The following is a 22,067-nucleotide window of genomic DNA, read 5'->3' as shown; positions in this document are numbered from 1 at the left end:
GATAATTCCACCAGAAAGATCCATGTGATGCCCACATTGTCACCTTGTTCACACACGTATTCACTGTGGGATTGCATCTCGTGGAAGCAGCTTTGAGGTTGCTGGGAGAATGTGGGGCCAAAGGCAATGATACTCAAATTTATTCAGGAAATTTGAAAAATGAATCTCTTGGCCCCAATATAAGGAGCATTCATAGGTTCTCAGCTGCTCTTCATTCTCAGTCCTGAACACTCTTCTTTATAGTGGGTCCTAAGAAGTTTTGGTGGCTATTTTTATTTATTTTTTTTACACTCCCTACCAGGCTCTTTAAATGAGACTTTTGAGGTTGGAGAAGCACTTCAGAAATTGTTTTCTCCCCACTTTGTCACAATGAAGTGGGAGGAAACTTATGTTCAGCGTAAGTACCTGAAATGGCTGCTGGTATTCTTTGCTTCACATTTCCCCTCTCAATCTCTGATTCAAAACGTGCTCTGAAAACACTAAAAGGAAAATAACCCATAAAGGACATTGTGCTGGAATTCAAGCTATGCTTTCCCTCTGTCTAGCAGAAGAGTCTGCTTAGGTCTCAGCCCACAAAGGAAGACGATAATCCCGCTAATGATGGGAACATAAGGAATAAAGCTTGGTCAGAAATTTGCTATAGTTTTCAACAACTCCTTGGAGTCTTTCCCCAGACTGGAATCATTTAAAGCAATCAGTGCCCCTCCCCCACCCTATATATACTATCTGGACTGGGGGACATATTGGAAACCTTTAAGTTTAAACAAGGAGCTTGAGAATAGCTCCAGCAGGTGAACAACAAGAGACCTGTACGTTTAGAGGGCTTCTGCTAATGGCTGTTTTGCAAAACAACAATGACCAGCATAAACACTTTTATCTCTGGTATATAGGTATATTCTGAAACAAAAAGAATATTCCTCACAATATATTGCAAACCTATAATATTTTCCTTTATTAATAAGGCATCCAGCCAACTGCTTTAATTCTATGGCAATATTGCTGTACTTATTTGTTTCCCTCTAACAAAGCTGGAAATATTTTATAGCTTTAATATTTCTTTAGCACTTTTTTACATTCTCCATCACAGAGGAGTAAAAGCCTATAAATTTAAATTAAAGAGAGTTGCAGTTAAGTTGGTTAAGCACTTTGAGTTTGTTTGCTTTTAAAATAGAAAGGATTTTAAATTAATATTACACACACAATAATTTTGGCATGCACGGATGATTTATTACTCTAAATTTTACCACTCAGCAGTTTTTGCATACATATTTCTTAGCTCCCTGTCATCTCGTAACATTTAATGCAGTTGTCTTTTTAATAAACCTGCTTTTTTCAGACCAGATCCTCTCTCGTGCTAATAATAGATAGTATTTATTACCAATGTATTAAGTGGCAACATTAGCAAATATTTAGGGCAGGACCTCTTCCACATCTGTCAAATAGATTTATACTGAAAGCTTTAAGACTTTTTCCTCCCCACACCCCCCCAGAAAAAGTTGCTTGAGTGATATCATAAACAAAATACAGCTAGATATGCAGAATCACATGTGCTAAATATTCTCTCTTAGCAAAAAATGAAGTGGTTTTGATTGTGCATCTTGGAACAAAGGAACTCAAAAAGTTGTGATTACACTTGAGTTCTTAAAGGCAAGAAGGACAAAAGAAAACTAAAAACCAACTGTCAATGGTACAAGCCGCATGGGTAACAAAAAGTGTAGAACTTGGATTCAGAGACAGTTTGGAACAGGAGGGAGAGGAAGGGTGCTCCCTCCTCCTTGTTTCTTCTTGAAAAATAAAGGGCTCAGAAATGAGCCTTACTGGCAGGCAGATAACTTGCAGGCCCTGACCCTTTGACTCACCAGGAATTCAAACACAAAGCTCTTTTCATAGTGACTGTCCTATACATTCTCAAGATAAGGCGGCAAAATAAGTCCTAGCAGAGGACTGCACAAAGCAGAGACTATGTAAACTGCTGCTCAGTCTAGATTGTTGTTTCTTTTCTCAGCAGATGTTGATGTACACCTGGGAGTGTTTATGCATCTACTCCCACCCCCCACCCTGCAACACACACACACACACCTCATTTGCTTCTGAACAAGAAACTGCATGCTGATAATTTAGGAATCATATTCGCTCCGTGTGTGTGTGTGTATGTGTGTGTTCAGTAATGTGCAAGAATGAAGGCAGACATTGTACAGTTCAGAAACAAATCTTTCAGCAAGATCAACTCTTCATCCTCACCCACCCTTCAAAAAAATTCATGCACACTCAGAAAATTGGGTACATTTAAAAACCAAGTTTTCAAATATTGACTCACCGTCAGAAAGCAACAGTTGCCTGGAGTTACTGGGTACTTTCTGCCCTGCTCCATTGCACATTTCCCCAAAGGCTGTCCGAAGCTTAATAGCTCAAAGCTGCCACACAGAGGCCCCTTCAGTGAGATGGCTTATTTGCCTGTCAGCCTGAATCCCAGTTTCTGCACTGTGCAGCAGTGCACTTTGCTGAAATCTTAGTATCCTTTCCACAAACTTCTGCAGTTTCCCGGAGTACAGAGCTGTCTCTCGGCAAGCTCCTTAAATACTTAATTCGCTTTTCCATTGCAGGGATAAAAGCTTAAAGATGTTAGCATGCTAGTTTAAAAGTTCTTTAGCAAGTAGTGGGTGGAGAGAACGCTGTTCAGAACAAGGAAACTGCGCATAATCAGAACTTGGAGAACTTCCTCCCTTCTTCCCTCCTCCCCCAACCCCAGCTCAGCTAAGCTGCCACTGCTCCTTCATAGAAGTTAGGAATGTAAAGGGAGGACTCAAAGAGGCCCAGTCAGACAAACCTTTCTCAATCAATTAGCTTGCAACCATTACTTGTGACCCAGGGTCACACAGCATAAGTGTGTGGGGTGTGCCTTGAGGAGGACCAAAGCTGCTTATTAAAACTTACATAACCCAAAGTGTTCTAAAAAAGAAAATCAAATACAACTTGCAAGCTGGAGGGGAGAGGTGATTTCCCAATACTGCAATTCCACAGGAAGCACACACAATTTGTCTTGGAGAAAAGCTAAATGCTTTCTGCTATCCCAAATCCAAGCGATGCTGTAAAAATATTATTTGAGTATGTTTTCTTTATTTTACAAGGGAGCCCAATTCTGTGTTTACTTGGCAATCAAGCAACTGTTGCCATTAGAAGAGGAAAACTATGCACATCTTTAAATTGTTTTTAATTTGTGCCTGATTTTGCAGAGACTATATTAATTAATACTCCTATTTTATTCACCAGCTTACATTGTTTAGGCTAAAATTCCACCATCCCAAGAATCCAGCAGTTCATCCCAGAACGCCACCACAATCACTACGACAAGAAATGCAAACTCTCCACCAACACTTGAGCTAAGGTGGGGCACTTTATCTGCTTAATATATGGGATGAGTGGATGTTGCTTACAGAAGTTCCCACACTTCAAATATACACCCCTTGGTGTGAAAAGATGACTTCAAAAAGAGATTCAACTTCATATCCTGCCAGTCCAGTGACAAGGATACGTTGCACTGGGAAAAGCATGAGAGCTCCCTGATTTCAAAAGCAGACCCATGACTCCTTTTGCAGGGGCAGGCAAGATCAATGCACCATGGGGGCTATGTGCTTTTATCTCAGTCCCCAGCTGAACTTCCAGTTCAACTAATCAAGACTCGTTCCAAATTAAGATAAAAATTCAGAAAAAAACCATTTCCAGTGTAAAAGATACACAGATGCAAGAGGGTGGCAACATGAACATAGAAAACATACAGTGGCAGCATAAATGTAAAGCACAAAGGTAACCCTTCTGCTGAGGGATTAAAAACATATAACCTTATTTAGCATTTCAGCAGAACCAGGGCAAAACATGCTGCTAAGGCTTTCCCACTATTTGGTGCAGATCCTCCATCTGCCTAATTATCTGAGATCCTGTATTGCCTATAGTACATATAGTTATACCTCATCACTCTTGTTGATCTAACAGAGCCTTCACACACTTGCTCCTCTCCAGATATTTTGGGATGTAACTTCCATTAGCCCATCCAAAGCATCAGGATGGCGCTAGGTTGGCAAAGGCTGGTGTATCTAGGGATGGGAGAGAAATTTGATTCAGACAAACCTACCTCATTTGCTCTTTCCAAAGCAACACACAAACCAAAACACAGCCATTCATTGAAATTCGCACTTCTCTGAATTTTGCAATGCAGTTCTCCAGTCAAGTGGAAAGTACAAAAAGTGCATATTGTAAAGTGTGTGAAAATTAATATAATCACAAAAAGAACATACAAAAGTGCATTATATCAGGGAAGATTTCTTTGCAAAAGTGTGTGTATCAGGCAAAATTGCATGCAAATGTATTAGGAGACATTCACATCAAAATATTTGTGAGTTTCCATGAAGGCTTAAAAAACCCTGATGTGTACATGTAAAGAACTGAATTTAGGATTGGAAAAATGAGAACGTGAGAGAAACCCAAACTTACAGATCCACCCATCCTTAGGTCTAACTTATATCATATGTTTATTTAGTTCTTAAAATTGAACAAGTCTAAAATGGTCTTCATATCTATAAAACAATCAGATACATGCTGAAAGTGTAAATGGAAAGAAAAAGGTGAAAGTATATTGGGAAATGATTTATAATGAGTTGAAAAAAAATGTTTGAAATTACTTTCCCAAAAAACCCCAGAGTCCTTTTTATTGGGAATAACCCAAACAGAAATTTGTAAGTGTCAGAAAAGGTTATTTATGTATGCAACAAATGCGGCCCATGTTTTGTTAGCCCCAAAATAGAAAGTGAGTGAGGTCCCAACCAAAGAGGATTGCCATCTTAAGTTGACAGAATATGCAGAACTTGCATATTTAACACATAGAATAAGAGAGCAAGAAGAACATATACTTAAAGAAGAGTGGAAAACATTTATTGAATATATGGAAAATAATGGTACACAGCTGAAAATGCTGGCAGCATTAAGATAAATTCAACAGTAAAGAATTTTTGATTGATGTAAAAGTGAAAAACTGATTTGGATGGTTACAGTAAAATATGCAGGAATGTGTGATATGTATAATGAACCATGGAAGAGGAAGAAGGGATGTCATTGGATATTTTAAAGTTTGTAAAATGTTTATTCAGAAATGTAAAATTGAAAACTTAATAAAAATTATTATATATTAAAAAACTGGTCTTCATATGTGCCTGTTACAGGACCTGTCAATGGGGCACCCGCAGAGTTAGCTACAAGGCTGCTTCTTCCAACCGAACGTAGGCTTAAAAGCATTCTTTGTAGCGAATGGATTGAGTACGTTGCAGTGAGTGCTTGGTTCCGCTGTCTGTGCATTTATGGTGCCTGTTATGGTTTCTCCAGTTTGCCTATGTGCCCACAGTCCCAAAAAGTTGAGCAAGCCTTGGCTATTGGATAACCCCATGCTGACTAATATGCTCCTTCATTCTCAGGGCAATTTTCATTTTATTTTAACAATTAAAGTATGAAAACATTGGTGGTCATACATCAATCTGCAGAGGGGAGGGGCAGGGAGTGAGACTAGGGCTATAATCTTTAACACACTTACTAAAGAATAAGCAGAATTAAGGACAACTGAGATTTCCCTCTAAGTAAACATCCATAGAATTATTTTGCAACTCCACTCTCAGCAATGCCCTACCACAGAGCATATTTTCCGAGTTGTCCTCAGGTTTGAAACAAGGTCAAGGCTAGTAGGCGGCGGCAGTGGGGGGTCAATTATCATGAAAAGTGAAATGGAGGCTTCCCAATAGCATAGAAGCATTTGCACATTCAGAAAGCACTCAATACACTGTCACATTATGATATCTGCATTGTTATGTTATGTCATTATTCCATCATGCTGAACACATGATCCCTGGTTGTCAGGGGTCAATGTTAACAAGGAGAAGCTGCAATTCTTAGCAAAAGAGAAAAAAGGTACAGAAGTAGTTGCTGACCTTAGAACAACCCGCCAACAAACAGCTTGTGGGAAAAGGTTAATGTCCTTTAGGGGAAAATTTCTGCTACTAAAACCACTAGCTTTGTACTCAAAATCAAAATGAGTGAATGCAGTCTTATTGGAAACTGACTGGACCTGAACTTGCCATCTGATAGAGTTGGCTTCACTACTCCGTTGACATGAATGGGACTCAGGGCAAGCAGGTACAATTAGGAATTGAAACAGGACAATTAAATAAACAGGCTTCCCATCTTCCCAGGAGCCCAGCCAAGAATGTTTGTATGATTATCAAAGCTTCCAATGTTGGAACACAGCTCCTGCTGTGGTAGCAGCAGGAAGAAGTCAGTCTGGTGCCTTCACAAAAATAAATCAATAATATACCACCTCAGACCATTTATTCTAGAGTCATCTCTAGCCCACCCCGAATTGATTTCACAAAAAGTGAAGGCTTCAATCAATGTATTAATTATATATCCATTAATTCAGAAATGGTTTACCTCATGGCAAAACAATTTAGCAATTGCATGTGTCATCATTACCATTCCAAGTTATCATGTGGTGGTTAACCTATCCCAGGTCTTCTGAACAATGCAATCAGCTTCCATATATGAGGTGGGATTCAGGGGGATTCTGGGCCCCAAAATGTAGAGCTTGGTGCCTATAGACTATTAGCTTCTATGGCTTACAACCTCCTAAATGTTAAGGAAGTTCTGGGACAGGAAAGTTTCTCATTACAGAGCCCATATTCCTTTCTGAATCTCTGTTTTCACAGCCAGTGACATATAATGATATTGGAGCTAAACTGCTCTCAGAAAACCAAAATATTTCAATTTTACCTTCTGAAAACGTAAGGTAATGCTAAACAACAACAACAAAATATAACTGCATGTACATAACAATCATTTTAATTATTTCTATGTAATTTTACACACATTTTACGTATATTAGTTTAAACATAATATCTTTGGAATTCCCAAGTCAGGTTACAACTTTTTAGTTGGAAAATTCAGCACACCCTACCACTACAGTTTTGAATGCCAGATGCCACAATCCAAGATTGGGGAAATTATTGTTCCTTCCAGCTCTTAGAAGTTGCAGCAGTTACTGGCCTTCTCTTCACATCCTGTGCAGGCCTCCCACTATCTATACTAGAGAAGATTGCAAGGCCAGATGCTAAGCTCAGTGCATAGGCAGGAACTATGCCACTGTAGGTTTCTCCCTGAATGGCTTACAGCCCTGTTTCCTAATCAGAAACCATGTTCATGTAGAAAAATGTTGGAAATCATTGCCCCAATCCAGCTAGGCATACTGTACAAGAAGAATGGAAGAAAAACAACACACTGTAATCAAATGGCTCAGGCACACAGAGCCCTTGCAAAAGGGTTAAAGGTCTGTAGATAATCTGCACTGGTGAGGAAAGCAGAAGGTTTCATTAAGCCCTCCCCCTTTTCCTTCCCCACCAAATAGACAATTAGTAGGATTTAAAACTTTTTTTTTGAAAGGGTTCTCAGTCCACAGGCCCAGCTGTTCATGTGCATTCCTTTTGATTGGGCATGGGTAAAATGCCATGTGTGGTGATCAGCAAACATATCACTCACTGTATCTACCTATGATGTACTGTATGTGTGCATGTTTTGAAGTCACAGTGAAACAGATGTGTCTATCTTTGTTTACTTATCATACTAGGCTTTCCTACACCCAAGTGCTATTTTTAACTAATAAAGCTAGGGAAAGTATTGTTATGAGTTGTGGGGGTAGGCGGTATGCCCAAATCCCCTTCTAATTATTGGACCTTACTTGGGATTCAATTCTTGGAATAGTCAGGCTAGCTTCCCGGTGAGGTAATGGTTCTCTGAGTATGGGCCATTAAGGTAGCAAAGGAAGTGGTTCTGTGCCAGACAGCAAATGGGTGGGAACCCCTGCCTCAATTCTCCAGTAGTCAGAAAGACAAAGGCCAGAGTTGGGAGTTGTGTGTGTGAACTAGATGCAAGGCTGCAGGCTGGGCAGGTGGTGACAGAGCCATGCCTGATTTATGCTGGAATCCAAAGCTGTGGCAATGGGAGAAGCAAGACCCTCTTGGGGTGTTGATGCAGTGAGTCTCTCCATTGTAGGCTCAGGTTGTATATATGTGTAACTAAACCATATATCCTAAAGACACCATTCTGAAGGAAGCCAAACCCTAAGTATGTGCTTGGAATCCCTGGAATCTCGTACAGCTCAGAGATTGGGGTGACATGTAACAGTATGCTTTTTAATTCCCATCTCTTATGGAAGATGTCCTGTGTTAATAACAGCAATACATATTTTGACCCTCAGGGGTGATGAGCTGTTATGTTATTTCATGGGTGGTGCTTTTTTTAAACACACACAGACACTATTAATGCTGAATTCATAGAATGAGATGGACAAGAAACAAATGCCATTCATGAGTAAATAAATTAGTTGGTACTTAACCGGCAAGAGGCAGAAACCAATGACAAATTTCTCTCTCTCTTCTTTACAAGTGTTTGCTTCAAAAAACACTTTTCCCCATTGCTGTTTTCTGGGCACCCTAATTTTGATGAACTGTCTTTGATCTTGCATTTTCCAACACTACACAGAATGAATAAAAAGTTGCACACTGAAGTCTTCCAACTGGTGGAAACAATATTGTGGAAAATATACTATGCAGCCAGCTATAGATTTAGAGAATGCTTTTAATATAAAATAAAGCTCATATGCTGGAAATAATTATAGATCTGTCAGTGTCTGCCCCAGCTAATAGGTGTTCCAGACAAAATACATCCCATTCTTTTTTTCTTTCTCCCTCCCTCTTTCACACACATACAAATAAATACATATTCTCCCACACACGTTTACCATCTGTTCGGGTGACCCAATCCCTTCCACCATTGTGCTTCCCCTACACTTTAAAGAAAGCCTAACAGTGTGGGTATGTATTTAAGAGGAGACCACAGAGCCCATATTCCTATCTACCCTGAATCTCTGTTTTCCCATCCAGTGACACATAACGGAGCAAATATATTGGAGCAAACCTGTTCTATCAGTAGCTGCACAGAGGAAAGCGATTGTGCAGAATACTAAACTACGAGTCCTAATATCCTGACTCTTTACCCCGTGCTTCTCTTCTCCCTCACAACTCATTTCCTCTCAGTTGCTGTCTTCCCCAGCAACTATTCAACTGTCATTCTCAGCAGACATTCGCCACCCAGCATTCCATCATGCTTCCTTGCTGTCTACTCACTCTTCTCCTACGCACATCCACACCCATCCCAGTTTCAAACAGTCATCCAAATCTGATGTTCCACGAGAACAGACAGAGAATGTTTTTGCCAGAAACATGAGAATTGCAGTTGTGACAACCCCAAACAAATATACTCAACTAATGGAGCAATATAAGAAAAACCACAATGATTAATAGCAATGAGTCCCACAGGTTCATATTCTGTTAGCAGCACTTCTTTTGAACAATTCTTCTCCTCTTCCTAGATTTAATGCAATCTTCAGATTCATTTCATTTCATTTTCATTATTAGACTTATTAGTCACTTGTCACCTGAAGGTCTCCAAGCGACTTACAACAACAACATCAAAATATATACAATACAATTTAGGCTGCATTCACATGACTTTTCCCTAACTGTGAAGTTCCACGTTATACCTGAGCTTTCACATGGCATGAAAGCCACTTCTGGAACTAGCATGGAATCTAGTGCAAATGTGGGTCTCGTTTCTGTGTTATTCCACTATAGTTCTGAAAATGGCTTTTACATCATGTGAAAGCTCAAGTACAATGTGGAAATGCAACAAAATGTTAAATGAATGCAGCCAGGGATATTACAAAAAATGCTGAACTGAATTACTGTCACTGTACAAAGTTCATAATTGCTTTTAAGGAATCTGAGGCAATCATATTTCCCCCTACTTGCAGGACCACCACTGACAATTTCTTTCCAAGGCCTTCCGAGTAGGTGTTTCTTCTGAAACAGGAATAAGGTCTACAATTAATCCCAAGGTTAACTGTCTCATGCCCAACAGAAATGGTGACTGAATATTCGCCTGCATCTCCAAGTGTAATTGCAAGTGTCCATTTGCATCCACATTCAGTTGAATGGATTCTATGTTCCCTTCATCCTAGCAGGTTGCAGACTTTAAAGTAATACAGAGCACTTTGTCACAAATAGAAACAAGAGTTTCACAATCTTTCACCTTGGCTGGATTGGCAATTATTCAGACTTACAACAGGGTTTGGGTTTACCTTCACAGCTGTTTCTCCAGGGATTAACTATGTTAGATGTAGAGCTTTCAGTGGCAAAGGCCTTTCTCTGCTTCACAAGAACAAGGTCACTATTCACAGTCTCTGAATTAAATATGTCTGCAAATGCCTGTAAGAAATGAAATAAACACAGCCTTCCCCTGTGGAAAGATAGCCCCTTTACACTTGGTGGCCCAAACCAAATCATTTGTAGTATCCAACCCTTCCCAGCTTCCTAATCTTTTCCTTCAACTCATTTTCCACAGCATCCTTTGATTGTTTCATCTCAGCTATATGATCCTTTGTTTCTTTGTTAGCTTCACTTGCCTCTTTCAGAACTTTATGTAGCCCCTCTACAGCTTGTGTTTAAAACTCCTTGCTTTGTGTCTCCAATTCATTAGCAGTGCTCTTTTGGAAATTTGATAACTTGATATGGGCATTTAGGTCATTGTGAAATCTCTCTTCCATACTAGCTTGCTGCCATTTGGGGTGTGTGTGGGCGGGTGCAACTTCACTCCCACTAAACGATCTGCCACATTTCTGCAGAATTTAATTAGATTGTGTTTGCTCCAAGATTTTACTTTCTTTCCCAGAGCGAGAAACAGAAGTTCACCTTATTGTGCCTTCAGTTCTGAATTCAACCAAATTTTCTGATTCTCTAACAATTCTTTTCTTGATTCCACTTTTGTCCATGATACTTTACTGATCTCTGAAGCTTATCCTGCTTTAACTGTATCTCCATTAAGTCCTTCAGTTCATATTGGTGCTCAAGTTGTTCAGCTCTTCTTTCACTTGTCAGGCCAAAGGGACCTCGAGACAAGCTATTTATTTGGCATTGATCCTGATTTACTCACTCATCTTGTTTTTATTATTGCTTGTAAGCCGCTCTGAGCCCGGCCTTGGCTGGGGAGGGCGGGGTATAAATAAAAAATTATTATTATTATTATTATTATTATTATTATTATTATTATTATTATTATTAAAAGCTTACATGGAGGTTAGTGTTATGTATTCAGTGGTCTGTGCTTGCCCGAGCTTGAGTCTGGACTAAGGATTCTGAGCTCCTGTATTCTGATTCGATATATGTTGTCCAATCACAGAACATTTCAGGATTTTGACCTCTGCTATTGGCCCTTGAATTCTGAGTTGTGATTCGCAGTTTGGAAGTGTAGATAGCCAATCATGTTGGGAGTGGGAGTGGCCCAGGCTTTCAGTAATGTATATAAGTCTTTGCTTTGCCTCAGTTTCCCAGTTATGTAGTTCAATAAAGGTTCTTGCTGTTATCATTGTGTCTTGCCTCATGGGAACCCACCTACACTTCAGTTAGACTGTATCCGGGCTTTATTTAGCATTCTTTCTTATTTGTTTGTGGGGTGGTTATGCAACCATGAGCATTCATCCTGATTTCCTTCAGGACTTTTATACATCTTCCTCTTTGTCATTTGTTCATCATTTTCCCATCTCTTTCTAAACTGCAAAATGTCAGATATTTTTAAAGTGGATTTGTTGTGTGAGGACAGCAGAGCTCTTTAACCCACAAACATAAAGTTCCAATAATAATAATAATAATAATAATAATAATAATAATAATAATAATAATAATTTATTTATATCCTGCTCTCCCCAGCCGAAGCCGGGCTCAGAGTGGCTAACAACAGTAAAAATGATACAACTATGCACGCGAATCCCTCAAACTATCCAGCGGTACCCCAAATCTCCTTTCTCTGCTTCCAATTCTTCCTTTTTGCTAGGGAGCTGATTTTGGATGGTTGCTTTCTGATCCTGACCAGCTTCCAGCTCTTTGTGTATCTCAGTTAGCAACTTCAACTGATCATTACAGTGGTACCTCAGGTTAAGAACTTAATTTCTTCTGGAGGTTCACTCTTAACCTGAAACTGTTCTTCACCTGAGGTACCACTTCAGCTAATGGGGCCTCCCACTGCCACGCGATTTCTGTTATCATCCTGAAGCAAAGTTTGTAACCCGAGGTACTATTTCTGGGTTAGCGGAGTCTGTAACCTGAAGTGTCTGTAACCTGAAGCGTCTGTAACCCGAGGTACCACTGTACATTTGTTGAGCAGACATTCTGACATTCCTGTGCGTCATTTAAGAGTCTCTTGATTTTGAGCAAAATGGCTGGTTACTGCAAAGTATTACTATCCACCATGTAGTACTCATGGCTAGTCAATCATTCACACTCTGCAGATCTACCATGCATCACTCTGGCTTCCACTGAACAGCTTTAGGCAAATTAGCCACATCAGTCTGTTCCAGGACTTGTTCATCTGCTCTGCCAAGGGGCAAAATGCAGGCCTCAACTGGACTCTTCAGCTTCCATTTATTTCCAATAAATAGCTGGGCATGCAATTCACCATGGAGCCTCACCTCCCATGTACTATCCCATCCTTTGTACTTTGTCTGGACCCTAGCCCCAGGCTTAGGAGAAGGAGGTCACCTAAAACTTTTAACGAAATTCTTGGGGCGAATCTGTGTTCTTAGGGAGAATCCCCTACTGATCTGAGCTCATAGATATATCATATGTCCATTAGGTATCAATAAATCACCAGCTGCTCTCTCAAATATGATGAAGAAAGTTTCTACATGTTTGATATGAGAGTAAACACCTCGTGTCAATGTGAGAGAAGTGGTTTAACTATCTGTGAGCATCTCCAGATTGATTTTTTTTACCAGTGTATTCTGCAATATGGACCTTAGTTTTTTTCCATTTTTTTCAATTATTTCAACGAGTCTACTCTGAATTAAACTTAGTTTAATACCACTCAATCTCACTATGCTCTGCTATTCTATGTGGGTGGGGAAGGAGGGGACTGTGGCTTGCCTCACCACCACATGTTCATAGAAGCATAGAATTGTAGAGTTGGAAAGCACCCTGTGGATCATCTATCCAATCACCTGCAAGACAGGAACATGCAGCTGTCCCATACAGGGTGAATTAGTCTGAGTTTAGGCTACAGTGCACATATTCTAGCTGGCTATTCAGTCAGTTTCCCATCGTCAACTGGAGTTGCATGGAGAGTGCATCCTGTATCCTGTAGGGAGTTAGCAGTACCCTTAACTGATTAGGGCTGTTCACAGGCTGAAGCACTATTGATTTCCTGTTCAGCTGCTAGTGATGGACAAGTGAGTATATATCTAGTCAGTTTCCATGTCAGTTTCACATGCCTTCGTTCACAAATCTATTCCATTCTGCTTCCTAATTAATCCGTGAGGTGTTTGTTTTTTTAAAGAATCCACACTAAAAATTGTATTTAAGTACATATTTTTGAACAAATTTTATCACAGAACATGCACTTCTAAACATATTTACTCTTAAGGTATGCATTTCTAAATGGATTTGGTTGCAAAAATATGCATTTCCTGAGACCTTTTGGTATTTGTTTAACCTGAAAACTGCATTACAAAATTCAAAGAAGTACTACAATGTAAATGATAACTGTGTTCCGACCTGCATCTTAGACCAGGGAAGGTGAATCAGATCAGTTCGTTTTGGAATTCACGAATAACCAATTCCTCAGGTGCTGCTTTCAGTTGCCAAGTTGATGTCTCTTGGGCCTGCCCTGGCAAAGACACCTAAAAAGCAGCACATACAGAGTGATGGAATCATAGAATCTTAGAGTTGGAAGAGACCCAAAGGTCATCTAGTCCAACCCCCTGCAATACCAGAATCTCAGCTAAAGCTTCCATGACAGATGGCCATCTAACCTCTGTTTAAAAACCTATAAGGAAGGAGAGTCCACCACCTCTCGTGGGAGTCTGTTCCACTGCTGAACAGCTCTTACCGTCAGAAAGTTTTTCCGAATGATTAGTTGGAATCTCCTTTCTTGCAATTTGAAGCCATTGGTTTGAGTCCTACCCTCTGGAACAGGAAAAAACAAGCATGCGCCCTCCTCTATGTGATTGCCACTAGTGCAACAAGGCTCCAAATCCACTCTGGAGGGTTAGCAGATCTACCAGAACAGCATGTGGGGGAGGGAAAAGGGAGATCTCTCTGTAAGGCAAGCGGAAATGTTTGCACAAACTCCTTAGCGCTATGTTGAATTCCCCCCCCCCCCCCCGAGATGGGAAACTGCCAAGCCCAGAATTCTTTGAGAGAAAGAAAGTGCTTCAAATGTGCTTTAAAGGCATAGTGTGTACACAGCCTAAGACAGCCCAGCACTTTTGAGCTGCAATTTTTTGTAAGGTGAACATTCCTAACAATCTTGTATGCAACTTGTCATCACTGAATTGAGGCTATGAAAGAGAATGTGTGAACAACTGTATTTTTAGCCAGATGCTGTGATAAAAGTTAGATTGTTTTATTTAAATCAAGACAGGAAAAAGGAGTATTATCATCTACCATAAGTGACAATTATCATATAAAAGAAATTAAGAAAAGACTATTGGCAAAGACATTACGACTGAACAACATCTGGTGCCTCTATCTAATGTTCTGTTTCTTGTTACTCCAGCCGCTTTTATGCCTTTCACTTTATGCTTTTTATTTGTGTTAGAGGCAGTCCCTCTCTTCAGAAGGTTTTGCTCCCCTTGTTTAACTTCTGTTGCTATCTGAGAATCAGGAATACTGTCCTCCTGAATGCTAAGTGCCACTCTCATATCTGAATGATTCTGTGGCTCATACCTAAAGTCTTTGCTCATTTGTCACATATATGAGCCAAAACAATGTGACTATCAAAGGGGATACAACTAAGTACCAGCTTGGTGAACAAAGGAACAGTGTAGAGTCTTGCTTGGTCAAATTTGTCTTTGCGAGTCCAAGGGATTTTCATATCCATTTACAAGCCAGCTGAAGTCAGAAGTCACCAACACCCAGTCAAAGTTTGAGGAAAATTTAATGCTGCAAGCTAATGACTAGGACCAAGGAATCCACATTAATCAAGAGCCTGAAATAACTTGGTAACCACCAACTAACAAAGTAAATCTTGACAAGCTGAGCTCCTGCCTCCTGCCTGCATTGGATTATGCTCTCTACTCCTCATCGTCCTGACCTTTTGCTTGCTGCTTTTGAAACTTCAACTTCCTTGCCTAACACATCTTTAGTCCCGTGAGATGGAGGTGACTCTCCTACTCTTGGAAGTGTAAACATTTAGCGCCTGAGCCTGGCAACTGAAGGATGGCCTAAGTTCCTCAACAAACAAGTAATGTGCTACAGTGGTACCTCGGGTTAAGTACTTAATTTGTTCCGGAGGTCCGTTCTTAACCTGAAACTCTTCTTAACCTGAAGCATCACTTTAGCTAATGGGGCCTCCCGCTGCCACATGATTTCTGTTCTCATCCTGAAGCAAAGTTCTTAACCAGAGGTACTATTTCTGGATTAGCGGAGTCTGTAATATGAAGCGTATGTAACCTGAAGCATATGTAACCCAAGGTACCACTCTATTGTTGTTAAGGCCCATTCCAGTCATAGAGGTTGACTGAAAAGCCTTGGGGATAGTGAAACTTCATTTCCAGAAAAGATGTGGATATGAAAGAATTTATTTTGTGCCCTACCTGCCTTCTATCATGAGGCCCAAGGTGGCATATGGATGATTCCCAGGAGGTCTTCCCTCCAGGCACGTCAAACCAGACCCAGATCTGCTTAGGTGTCAGCAAGGTGATGGCTTTGTGTGCCTTCAGACTATACCATGAGAAAATAGATGTCTGAACAGCCAAAAAGGAGTGAGATCCAGTCATGCTAAACAGATACTTGGAAAATAAATAAATAAACAGGGACACGTTTCCATTTAGTGTGACATCAACTACCTTGGCGTTAGAGGAGCGACCATAGGCTTTCATAGAGTATTCTGTCCAGAACGTCTATTTCATTCTGTGATCTAAATGTGATTGTAGCTGTCTGTCTGTTCAAAAATGCAAATACAACCTTCACTTTGAAATATTAAAAGAAGCCTGAGTTTGTCTATTCTGCCCCCTTGTGGCCATGTATTAAAACAATGTGTTTAATTGCATGGGCTCACCTTATTTCTCCATTCGCCAACACTTCTATTTCTTAATGTAAAACTCCCTCCAACATCACTGTGCTATAAGAAAGCAAATTGTATCGTAAAAAAAAATTTATCCAGTATCTAACAAAGCAACAATTGTTTTCTTATAGCACAGTGACATAGTCACTTACTTTACAAATAGGCAGAGAGCCCATGGGGTTCTGGAAGTCTGATGAATATAGCTATGTCAGATTTCGGGTGTCAAAGATATCTTCATAAAATCAGTCAGTCTGATCAGTGATGTCATTATATTAACATGACAAATATTTAAGATATTAAAACATCCTCCCAAAGGGCTGCCTTTTTACTTACAGGATATAATTTTTCCACTAGGCAACTTCAACACATAGTGTTTGCTTCCTCGTCATGTAACAGAGGTCATGTTTCTTGTGGTCATGTTTACATATTTATTTATTTGCTTATTTAAGGCATTTTTAGCCTTTACCTGAAAAAGATCCCAGAGTAGTAAGACAGTCCCTGACTTCAGGCTTTCAATCTAAAAGGCACGGCATGCAAGAAAAAATGGAGGGGGAAGGAGAAATAAAGCAATCTCAGAAAACCAAGTTACTGTTTTTATAACAACCCACTGGAATGGAAGCGGTTCAGGTAGCCTGATGGAGTGGCTGCCACTAGGTGATAGTTGAGGGAGGGCCAAAGGCAAAACTGGTCTTTCAGCAGAAAAATAGCTTCTGTTTTTCTCTGCAGACTAAGCATAAAATACAATTGAAAAGACCTATGTAAAATGTAGGAGTCATTAGTGTGCTAACGTGAACAAAGGTTTTTTTGTTTTTGTTTTTAAAAAAACCTTTTCAGACCTTCAGTCTAAAGGTGTGGCTCCAGAAGAAAGGTCAAACCTTCGTGTGTTCATTAGAAAGTCTAAAATGAGTTCTATATGCATTGTGATGTGTGCGCACTCAAGCACAACCACACATTCCAACCCTGGAGTACTTCAGATCCAGAAGCCAGTGATGATGTGATAGCTCCCATGTTGACTACAGCAATGTTGCTGTGGAGCAGGGATGTTTAACCCAGAGGTGGTAGGTGTATGGCCCTCCAGATGTTGTTAGACTCCGCTTTCCAGCAGCCACTTGACAAGTAATCATGGATAATAGTAGTCCAGAAACATCTTGGGGGCCTTCGTTTAGGCCACCTCTGGTTTAAACTTTCTGTTCCACATCATATTGCCACTCTAAATCACTTCCCCAACACTACATAGCCTATTGGAGAAATCAAATAGAAACAGGAATCTGAAACAAGTAACCAGATTCCTCCATTCCCCACATTAGCTTTGGAGAGAATATTTAGATAGAGAAAATGGCATAGAGAAAAGGTTTTAAAAAATCCCGCAGTGCTGATAAAATTTAGGCACCTCTGCCATTGTTTTAAATGTTAGAAACAACAGTACTAATCAGGACATCTGATAACAGATATCCCAGGTGATATTGATTTTGCTCATTAGATAGCATGTATTCTATATGTCATATTTTCTGGAAGGCTATGACAGAACACAAATGGGTTTGTCTGGGGCAACTCCAGTGGTAAATAAATGGGATGTTCTAATGCATTCATCTGGCTGGATGCTCAGCTTTTTGTTTTCAAAACTGGATTCAAAGTTCTTAATGGTCAAGATTTGAGATGTGACCTGATAAAAAAAATTCAAAAGTTGATTAGAATGGAAATCATAATAGAAATTTGTGAGAAACCAGGGTTCATTTTTTTCACCTACCAAGTGAAAAGAGGATTAATTTCTGAAATTACATGAAGCACTTCCATTTATCTCTGATTACGTAGAATTCTAATTCAGCAATGTTTCTGGAAGGAAAATGTCACTTTCCAATAATGCAGGTCAGGAAGCAGAGGTTCAAGCAGGAAAGTAAACGTGCGGTTCATAGGCTAGCAAGCAAGAGAGCTGGAAGCGGCAGTTACGCATTGTCTCTGTGATTTCCTGCTGATTAAAAATGTCACTGATATCTTTTGCAACACAGAGTGAGTCTCCATATTTCATTATGACAGAAATGGTTGATCACAAGTCTAATGAAAAATATATTCTCTTCTCACAGCAATGCAATACTCTGGACACTCACACAATTGGAAATATTTGTAAACTTAGTGACAGCTAAGCAAAAGCGCCCTCAAGATACATCTTGGCACGCAAAAATCAGTAGCTTGGGAAGATAGCGCTAAAGACTGTAATCATGTGATCATTCTATTATCAAAATATTTTGACACACCACAAGGAGTCATACTGTTTAATATGTGATACTGCTTTGAAAGGGGATGCTGTAAAAAAAAAAAAAGTATTACAAAATGCCTTCTAATGTGCTTTACAATTACAGGGGCTGCTTTTAAAAGCAATGCTATTGGCTGCAACGTATACACTGTGCTTTGTTTAATTACCTATAGGGAAACCAAGGGACTATAAAAGTTGGCTGTCCAGGAAATATTCACAATACTATTTTAACAGCATAAAGATAAGAGTATAGGTATATATTGTTTTCTTCTTGGAGGCTGGTCCCAGACTTTGGAACTCCCTCCCTAGAGCAGCTAGACTGGCTCCCTCCTTGCTGTCCTTCCTTCCATCGGCAGGTGAAGACTTTCTTGTTCCAACAGGCTTTGGGGAATTTATTACTTTTTAGTCACAGAACTGGTGCTGTGCTGCTTTTATTGTAATTACTGGTGTGTTCACACACACACACACACATACACACACACACACACACACACACACACACACAGAGAGAGAGAGAGAGAGAGAGAGAGAGAGAGCTTTAATTCAATCAATGTTTAATTGTTTTTTAATGATTGAATTTTCTATGTTTTTATCAATAAAATGGGGCGCAAGTAGCGCTGTGGGTTAAACCACAGAGCCTAGGACTTGCCGATCAGAAGGTTGGTGGTTCGAATCCCCATGACGGGGTGAGCTCCCATTGTTCGGTCCCTGCTCCTGCCAACCTAGCAGTTCAAAAGCATGTCAAAGTGCAAGTAGATAAATAGGTACCGCTCCGGCAGGAAGGTAAACGGCGTTTCCATGAGCTGCTCTGGTTCGCCAGAAGCAGCTTAGTCATGCTGGCCACATCTGTCTGCGGACAAACGGCGGCTCCCTCGGCCAATAAAAGGAGATGAGCGCCGCAACCCCAGAGTCCGTCACGAATGGACCTAATGCTCAGGGGTCCCTTTACCTTTATTGATTGAATTTTCTATGTTTTTATCAATTCCTGTTTTTATCTGTAAGTTGCCTTGAATCCCTTCAAGGGAAATGGTGGGGAATAAATAAATCTATAATAGTAACAATAATTTTAGCTGCTAGTATGTACATGCCAGCGGACAGACACTTGTTGTGTCACTGACCCCATGAAGACATCAGTTCCCATTTTACATGGATAGCACACTTGGTTAGAGCATGGTGCTGATAATGCCAAGGTTGCAGATTCAATCCCTGAAAAACAAACTGCCTATTCCTGAATTGCAGAGGGTTGGACTAGATGATCCTCAAGGTCCCTTTCCAACTCTATGATTCTGTGTTTATGTCTATACTAGAGGCAGTCTGCAAACCTGATTGACAAGAGGAGCTCAACCATTATAACAATACTTTCAGATATTTCTTCAGTTTTACAAGAACTAGCTTACTCCATTCTATTTCCTCGTGATTGCTGGGCAGTGAGCACTAAGGAAACACTGAGACTACAGGATCTGAACTAGATGAAAGGATAAATTTAGCTCATTAACAGTCATCATATTAATGATACCTCATTCGAAATATTCACAAACATTCCCCCAGTACCCTCACAGAGGAAAATAAACAAGATGGTGTAGTACTGTAAGGTCCCTTTGACAATCTAATACTTGGAATAAATAGAATTGTTCCCAATTGGCACCAGGGGCCCACCTTTCAGTCCATAGCTATGATAGGAATATAGTTAAATAGTTTTAAAAACTGCAAAAATTTAGATATATAATGAAGTGACAACCACACTGGACTTTATCAAATCTTCACTTTCTTACGTTTTCCCTGCCTTCCTCTCACCATCTGGCTCCTTTTTCAATGGACCAAGAGGCTATATGAAATGAATGACACTAGTCACCATGACCTACGCTATTCACAGCAGGTATCGATGGGCATCTATGGCCCATATTCTAAAGTATTCATTGCTGTTTCACAAACCTGAGGGATAGGCTATGATTTAAATGTGAATACATTCATTAATTACCAATATCTGTAAAGTCACAATATGGAACTGCACAGATTTCTGTGAACCATTTTCCAAAGATTTCTTCTTCGAAATAAATGCTGGGAAGGTGCTGCGCAAAGGTTGCCTCAGCTAGCGTACAATTGTTTTATACACTTTCCCCTTACTTCATTCTTTTGTGAACATCTCTGGAATAAGTAATTACTGTGGGAACACTTCTTTACAGCTCTTCTCAAACAGTGAAATTGGCAGAGGTTGGTTTTATAAAGTTCACAAACTGAATAGTGCCTTATTGCCATAAACAAAGGGATTTTAACTACAAGCATTAAAATACACTAAGAATATGAGATAAGCAAATCTGTGAATAAAGATAAGTCTTTAATTGACAAGAAAATGAAGGATTAAGCTAATGCAGCATTATAAGCAATATGCCAAGGATTCAAACTCTGGCCTACATCACTGTTTCGGACTAAGTGATTATAAAAGCTTTTTAAATGATAGAAAGCAGGACTCCCGAGAGACATTCTCAGCCTAAAATTCACAAGATCGTGCACAGTTGCTCCAAAGCCTCCTGTCAGCCTTCTGCATGTGCATATATATGTACAACTACTTAAGATAATTGAAGTCTTTACACATTAATTAAAAATAACCTGAAGACCTAAGAAAGGAACACAAACACTACAATTCATAGAGCTTCTCATAAACAAGAAAGAGATAAAAATTGTTGTTTTTTAAAAAATGAATGCTGTATTAAGAAAAGTTCAGTCTTTATAATCGGTCATAAAAATATGATGCAAAATAATATTCTCTCTGTCTGATCCACAACATGGATATAATAACACTATCCTACCTTATAGATCTGCTAAAAGGACCACAAGTATACTGTAACTAAAGCTCTGGAAATTTGATATATAGATGACCAGCAGCTTCTTTACATACTTTACACACCAACATACCTGGTGTCGCTTGGGAATTCTAAAAAACCAAAAAAGCCATGCAGTTTTGAAATTAGTGGATAAAATCAGTGTAGTTTCAAAAAGTTCATCTTTAAAAGGTCTGCCATCTTTACTCAAAATGGCATCTAATCCTACCCAAACATAAACAAAAACATGTTCAGGAACCAACATGCAAAATTGGCTCAAATCAGTGGAGTTTTGAAAAGTTTAGCTTTTTTTATTTTCATCCCCAGCTGAAACCAATCAGCCTAGAGTGTCACTCCTAACTATTAAAGAACACTTCTTTAAAGCTACAAGCACCTTTTTCTGTTTCTTTGCAGAATGACTTCCTAACACCCTCTCTCATTCAAACAGAAACAATACAATGCCATAAATATATACAAAACATATTTATACATCATGCAACACAACTCCTAATTTTGTCAACAGTTGTGCATGTTTCTCAAATGTGAGGGCTTTCGTAAATATATCTGACACATTTTGCTTGCTCTCACAGTATTTCAACATTATGACGTGTTGTTTAATATTTTCTCTTGCATTTTGATATTTAATCTCTATATGTTTTGATTTACCTTTAAACTGCTCAGAATCTACCAAAGAGATTATTGCTTGATTATCCTCCCATAGTTGTACTGGATAATCACATTCCTAACAGAAAACCTGCTCCTTGAGATCAGGAACTATCATGCAAAATTTGGTT

General features: G+C 39.5%; 1 protein-coding gene across 18 annotated transcripts in view; it reads right to left on the bottom strand.

Moving 5' to 3' along the window:
- Window positions 1–22,067, bottom strand: part of LOC309531355 (uncharacterized protein) — a 313,524-nt gene that overhangs the window by 228,186 nt on the left and 63,271 nt on the right. Inside the window, exons 1-2 of one of the 18 annotated variants that reach the window (XR_014219241.1) lie at window positions 2,318–2,696; window positions 406–479 (exon numbers count right to left, since the gene is read on the bottom strand). The exons of 15 other annotated variants lie outside the window; for them this stretch is intronic. The gene's annotated coding sequence lies outside the window, so the exon portion shown is untranslated. Of the gene's footprint in view, window positions 1–405; window positions 480–2,317; window positions 2,697–3,965; window positions 4,088–22,067 lie in introns of those variants that run through there. 2 more of the 18 variants (XR_014219240.1, XR_014219242.1) reach the window with 2 other exon arrangements.

This window comes from Podarcis vaucheri (genome assembly GCF_965113315.1).
Source record: "Podarcis vaucheri genome assembly, chromosome: 4".
NCBI classification, from domain to species: Eukaryota; Metazoa; Chordata; class Lepidosauria; order Squamata; family Lacertidae; genus Podarcis; species Podarcis vaucheri.
Note: the sequence above shows the minus strand (reverse complement) of the source record. Positions and strands in the feature narration are given on the sequence as shown.